Source organism: Canis lupus, chromosome 3 (assembly GCF_011100685.1).
Source record: "Canis lupus familiaris isolate Mischka breed German Shepherd chromosome 3, alternate assembly UU_Cfam_GSD_1.0, whole genome shotgun sequence".
Classification (NCBI taxonomy): domain Eukaryota; kingdom Metazoa; phylum Chordata; class Mammalia; order Carnivora; family Canidae; genus Canis; species Canis lupus.
Genome location: NC_049224.1, coordinates 47,715,282 through 47,722,242, shown reverse-complemented (window position 1 = coordinate 47,722,242; position 6,961 = coordinate 47,715,282).

The window sequence follows — 6,961 nt, the reverse complement described above, 5'->3', positions numbered from 1 at the left end:
TCATGGTAGACATTCTAAAATATTAACAATATAAATGCAGAAGGTTGACTTTAAAAAATAGTTACGGTGTGAAATTGTATTTAAACGATTGAGATTTAGAATGCTGCAATAACAAATTTGTTGGATTTTTTTTTCCCCCTAATTATTAGATACACTTGAAATTTTAGTGTATTTAATGTAACATTTGTAGCTGGCTATCACAGTTCTTTATGAGAATTCATCATTTATATGTTTGACATAATTAATTTCCTTTAAGAAATTTTTATGCTTCAAAGCTAAATATCCTCATTTTACCAACTACTTTGACCTTCCGGGCTGAGCGGCTCAATACAAACTTCTAATTTTCAAATTGGCTGTTATTTCTGAATGTAATTAACCTTTACAATTTAAATTCAAGGATGTTCTGAAGTTTATAAATAGAAACTGTAGGACTTGATTTCATAACATTCAAGTGGCATGTTTCCTACAATCAGATGAAATTTTGATTTGTACACTGTACAAAGCTAGATCTGTGTTTTGGAAAACAATCCTTTGCTTTTTGAAATTAAGCTTTATTTATTTGATAATGAATATTTCCCAAACAACGAATTATACCCTTAATGTATACTACATAGTGAATTAAAATGATCATAATCATTTTGATTTAGATGATCAAGATAGTTTGCTTAACTTAAATGGTTTCTGAGCTGACTTATGAATGTTAATGACTTTACTGCTACATTATTTTTGTGGAAGATTTCATATATTTTACAGTACTCAGGTATTTTTTTTTTAAAGATTTTATTTATTCGTGACAGAGAGACTCAGGTATTCGTACTTGAAATGTAAAAATTGTTCTAGGGACTTTCAAAGATTAAAAGGTGACAAAATTTTTTAAGAAAAGCACAAGTGGGGTAATAAAGATAGGAGTCTGCCTTTAAAAAGGATCAGGGGATCCCTGGGTGGCGCAGCGGTTTGGCGCCTGCCTTTGGCCCAGGGCGCGATCCTGGAGACCTGGGATCGAATCCCACGTCGGGCTCCCGGTGCATGGAGCCTGCTTCTCCCTCTGCCTGTGTCTCTGCCTCTCTCTCTCTCTGTGTGACTATCATAAATAAATAAAAATTAAAATAAAAAAAGGATCAGGAGTCAAAATGTACATTGCACCTATAATTTTATATTAAATGAGAATCTATAATATTGCAAGATATTAAAGGTAGGGAGGAATAATAGCAAAATTACCAACTTTTGTAGATTGCTTAAGCCAAGCTTGGCTCCTCCCTGCCCTTTTTAAAGGAAGGCAGAGTACTACTTTCTTAGTTTTAGGGAAGGAGATAGTATGGTAGATTACATTGGTGTCAGTAATTTTTGAAGTGATGCAAAGTGAGATCCAAGTCCTTTTTTTTGCTTCTGGTGGAGTGAGGCACATACTCTTACTCATAGTAGCTTTTTTATCTTCAGACCAGTGTGAAGGATTTCCCTCATATTCTTTTACCAATGAAAGTCAATGCCACCTTTCTCTTAGGAGTTAAATCAGTTTAGTTCACTTGATTTAATATTTGTCTTTGTTCACAAACTATTCCTTATTAAAGTCAGATTAAATTTGGAAGCTTAAAGGTAAATAATGCTGTTTCTTGTAAACTACTTGATTTGTTAACTTGGTGGGGGAGGATATTTTATTTAGCATCTAAAGTCTTAGAGATAATTTTTAAGTAGATCTTTATTTATTATGATTAGTCAAAATGACTTAAGGGATTTAGATTTGGTAGTATAATCAGGAACTTTTCTTATAATTTGAAAATTTGAAATCCTAGTCCTGTAACAACATTTAAGTAGGTTTTAATTTAAATCCTAATCTATTGTGCATTCTAAAAGTCCTTAAATTACTTTTTTTTTTTTTTAAGATTTTATTAGAGTGCACATGCACAAGCAGCCTGGGGTGGCAGGAGGGAGAAGCAAACTCCCTTCTTATTGATCAGGGAACCCAACCTGGGCCCAGGGATCCTGACCTGGGGCTCCAGGATCATGACCTGAGCAGAAGGCAGACGCTTAATCACTGAGTTACCCAGGCGCCCCAAATTACTACACTTTAATATTGAACTTGGAGCTTTTTTGATATCGTTACATGTTATGATTTTTATAATCATACTTAAGAGCAGAGTGACTAAAAAAATACATATCTTAATTCAGAGGGCATTTGAAACAAACATTATTTTCCATGTTTAGTTTATGGGGCATTTCCATCTAGTGAACAGCATGGATACGAGACTTTTGTTATCAATTACAGATTTTATTTGGGGACAAAGAGCACATGGGCTGGGGGAGGGGCAGAAGGAGAGGGAAAAACAGACTGCCCGCTGAGTGGGGAGCCTCATCCTATCCCAGGACCCTGAGATTATGACCTGAGCTTAAGGCAACATTAACCAGCTGAGTCACTCAGGTGCCTCCCCTCAGTTAGATATCTTAAAAAGAGTGTTGCTTGAGTAGGTCAATACAGTTGGTAATAAAAGTTGTTTGAAATTTTGTCTAAAGTTTCCTTTCTCTTTACCTTAAAATAGTTGGATTAAAGTATTTGATGATGTAAAATAATAGGAGGATGATAATGAGTGAGAAACATGACCCTGTAGGTGGATAATGGAAATTTTCTTTCAGAAGTCTTGAAAGTGGGGAGGGTGGGGTCCCTGGGTAGCTCAGTTCGTTAAGGGGCTGCTTTTGGCTCAGGTCATGATTCTGGGATCCTGAGATTGGCCAGTGTTGGGCTTCCTACTCAGTAGGGAGTCTGCTTCTTTCTCCCCTTCCTGCTTGTTTGTACTCTTTCTCATTGTCTCTCTCTCTCAAACAATCTAAAAAAAAGAAAAAAAGAAAAAGTCTTAAAAGTGGATTAGATGAACAACCAGAAATAGCGTGGTTCTGTACTGTTAAGAAGTGTTGTTGGGCTCTTTTAAACAACTAGTTCTCCACCCTGATTGCTCATTAAGTCTAGGGAGACCAGATTTTATCTACTCTGTTGGAGTTCTTGGGGACTGAGACTTACCCATGGTTTTTAGAGTAACTTACTCTGCAGGTAAGCCTCCTGTACATCCAGATTTAAAATCCTCGGGATTAGAATTTACCTTATGCTTGGACTATACTGTTCAACAATACATAAATGTCTTGGTTTTCTGATGAATGATCCTTAGGTTGAAGTTTGGGAAAAAATCATGGCATTTTAGTAGTCTTTTTATCTTTTTCTATGCATAAAATTAGGTTATTTTTGTTTTCTGCAGAAATGTGAATCCAGAGACTGAATTCTCTAAAGGGCCTGTACAACGTAATAGATGTTGGTGGAAGCATTTAGTAAGTTTTATTTAATTTTCATGTTTCTGTTTCTTAAGTTTTCAATGACTTTGGAAATTTGAATAATTGAGTCAGTTGGAGAAATATAAAGGGATTTAGTGAAGCTCAAAGCAGTACTACAAAAAATAAAATCTATGGTTAGATGTGTGTGAAGTTGATTAAAATTTTGCTTATTGGTTTAGTCCGTTTTTTTGTTTTTTTTTTCTTAAACTTTGATAGAATGCAAAGTAATGTTTCTAACATTTCATTCTAGATCTGGGTATTGATAAACTCTCCTGTGTTTGTAAATAAAGTTTTATTAGAACACAGCTACACTCTTTTATTTATACATTGTTTCCTTTGCCACAATAGCTGCAGAGTTGAGAATAATTGTAGCTAATGGTCACAAACCCTGAAAGGTTTATGCTATCTTGTTCTGTAAAGAAAGCTTACCTGTCCATGTCCTAGACCCATTTCTTGTGTCAACTTAATCCTTTCTATGTAGAACTTCAAAAAGAAGCCCTTGGGTTTTCTTTTGGTAACAGAACATAATTTTTCATGAATTTCAATGTAAAAATTATAGTAAATAAAGTAGTTCTGAACTTTGCTTAAACTTGAAAGCCCAACAAAAAGTTCTTTTCACACTGGAGTTATCTTTTGGTATTAGAAGACTTGGTTACTACTACTGTGAAATAGTTATTCTAACCTACAACATGAGAAAAAACTATAGAAATGAATTTGGCTGAATCCTCTAAAGGATTTATTTATTATGACAACTTTTGAGGTATGATAATTACATACCGGCTGTTTCATAAATACTTTTGAATCACATTTGAGAATGTAAATTCTAAATGATAATATGGCTTCTAATTAGTACTTCAACTTACATTATATAAATGGCTACTAGATCCTGCATAAGGGTGAAGTTCTGGGGTTTCGTTAACATTTTGATGGGAATGGTAAGGGCAGAGATGAAAACTTTCCTAATGTACAATTACTGATCTCATGCCTCATATTTTAAAGAGATTAATTGCCTGGCACATAGTGGATGCTCAGTAAATAAACTTGATTTTTGGTATATCATTTGTTAAACATTATTTATCAACTAGTGGTTTAGGTCTAATTGGAAAACAAAGTTAAATTTATTTTTTTTTTTTTTTTTTTTTTTTTAATTTTTTTTATTTATTTATGATAGTCACAGAGAGAGAGAGAGAGAGAGGCAGAGACACAGGCAGAGGGAGAAGCAGGCTCCATGCACCGGGAGCCCGACGTGGGATTCGATCCTGGGTCTCCAGGATCGTGCCCTGGGCCAAAGGCAGGCGCCAAACCGCTGCGCCACCCAGGGATCCCCAAAGTTAAATTTATTATTAAAATTTATATTTTAATGCATTAACTATGTCTGAAAACTAAAACTGTGACTCAGTAAAGATTAAAAGGGATAAGAAACTACAACTTTCTGTCTCAACACGTACATTTTGTCAGACTATAAACTAATACAGTGACAGTGAGGAAGATTTGTTGGATTGTAAAGCCTTAGATGATTCTTTTTCTTAGTTACCATAATTGATCTTATTCTCTTAGAGATCAAACAATTTTGTAGTTTTTATTTAGGACCCAAACTTATTAATGCATTGTAATCCTGTTGAGGATTCAAGCTACTTTTGGTAGTAAGACAATCTATGTAAGTTCACGATTAAATATTTCCAAATTTAAAGACCAGAACAAGGAAGACTAAAATCCAGTCATAAGCACCAAGAATCTTAATTACGTGATGGGAAGAATCAATTTCTACTCCTTATCATTACTTTATATTTGTCCTTTTGGTTTTGCAGTAAGTATTTGAGTTTTGAAGTGATGTAAATTAACGTTAATGTTTTGTGGCATTATTAGAGACACCTGCTTTAAAATTAAGAATCAAAAAAAAAATAAAAGAATCATTAATCATTTCTTATTCCTTGTAATCCTTCCTCCCTGTCCCCCACATTTTTTTTGCTATTAAAAAATGGGAGTTTGCTGGGAAGTAGAGGTAAGGAGATTGCTTATGCTTACTTTAGGGGACCCCCTCGTAAACCCAATTTAGTAATTGGATTGCTGAATTGCATTTCAACTGATTGCTTACTTTTCAGCTAACTTAATTTTACAATGTCCAGTGATTTTGGAACAAACTTACTGAATTAGAATTTTGAGAGATTTCCTTGCTCAATTTTCTATTCTTAAATTTCTGGATGTACAATATTTAGGGATTTTAAGAGATAGCTGTTAGTACCTTCTTATTCTTACCATAGAAACTTACTTTTGCTTTTGAGAATTTTCTTAGAACAAACAATTTTCCTTAAAAAGGAGATCTAAACTATAAACATCAGAGTGGAAAAATTTTACCTGTTCATAGAATGATCTTGAAGCCTGTATATAAAAACACAAAAGATCTAGGTCTATTTGATGATGGAATTCTAGATCAGACCATCTTTTCAGTATGTCTACAGTAATTCACAAGTTATTGGAAAGATGTGGAGTAGTAGGGCTTTGATATCTGAACCCTACTCAGTTTTCTGTACTGACCTTATTTTAATGCAAGATTAAATTATCTTTTTAGAGCAGAAAATGTTTTAAATAATTGACCTCATTTATCCAATGGATTTTTCAGAGATCTTGTTGCTATTGGAATATAAACTACTTTGATTAGTAAGGTTAGTTTGTAGATCTTCATGTACTTTGATCAGTGTGGTATATAGGAATAGTAGCTAAATAACATTTATTGAGGTCTTTCTACATGCCAGATAATGTAAAAGCTATAAATGTACTAATTTAATTCTCAGTACTGCCACATGAGGTAGGTACTATATTTCTATTTTACACATGAAGAACTGTGGATTTTGTTACTGAAAAAATACTCAGGCTCACAGAACTCATACCTACTTTCTTTTTTATTTTGTAACAAATTGCATATTTGCAGATTTAGTTTTTGCAAAAATTAGGAATTCCATGAAAATAAATGGCTTACTTATAAATCCCTCATTGGTGTTTTTAGAATTCTTGATAAGTTTTGAGCGCTTTTGCCTGTTAACAAAATTCTCACTTTTGGCTTTCATTGCCTTTGTAGAAGTGCAGACTGACCATGACATTTTTAATGCTCTTGGTAGCATTTACTTGCTTTCTATTTTTAAAGCCATCTTTATATATATATATTTTAAAAATTTTATTTATTCATGAGAGATGTAGAGAGACAGAGACATAGGCAGAGGGAGAAGCAGCCTCCCTGCGGGGAGCCCAAGGCACAGTCATGACCTGAGCCAAAGGCAAATGCTGAACCACTGACCCACGTAGGTGCCCCTTAAAGCTATCTTAAATATAATATGATAGAATGATCAGATTGCTAGTATTTTCTAATTTCTGTTGTCACACCAACTAGTGCATTTTATTGAGTAATTTTAGAATGATTTTAATGTCATCAGGTTTTCTTCTGAAAATTTTTAAAATAATGATTTTAAAGGGAAAATTTGATGTCCTGGATAAATTTTACCTCTTGTCCTGTGACAAAATAATACAAAGCATTGAGTTTATCATTTAATGTACTAATAAACTCAATAAATTGTACCTATAGCCATTTAAGTAATTATAATGTGTTAACAATACATTAGTGTTGTTGATCCATAATATTGTTTACATCCTC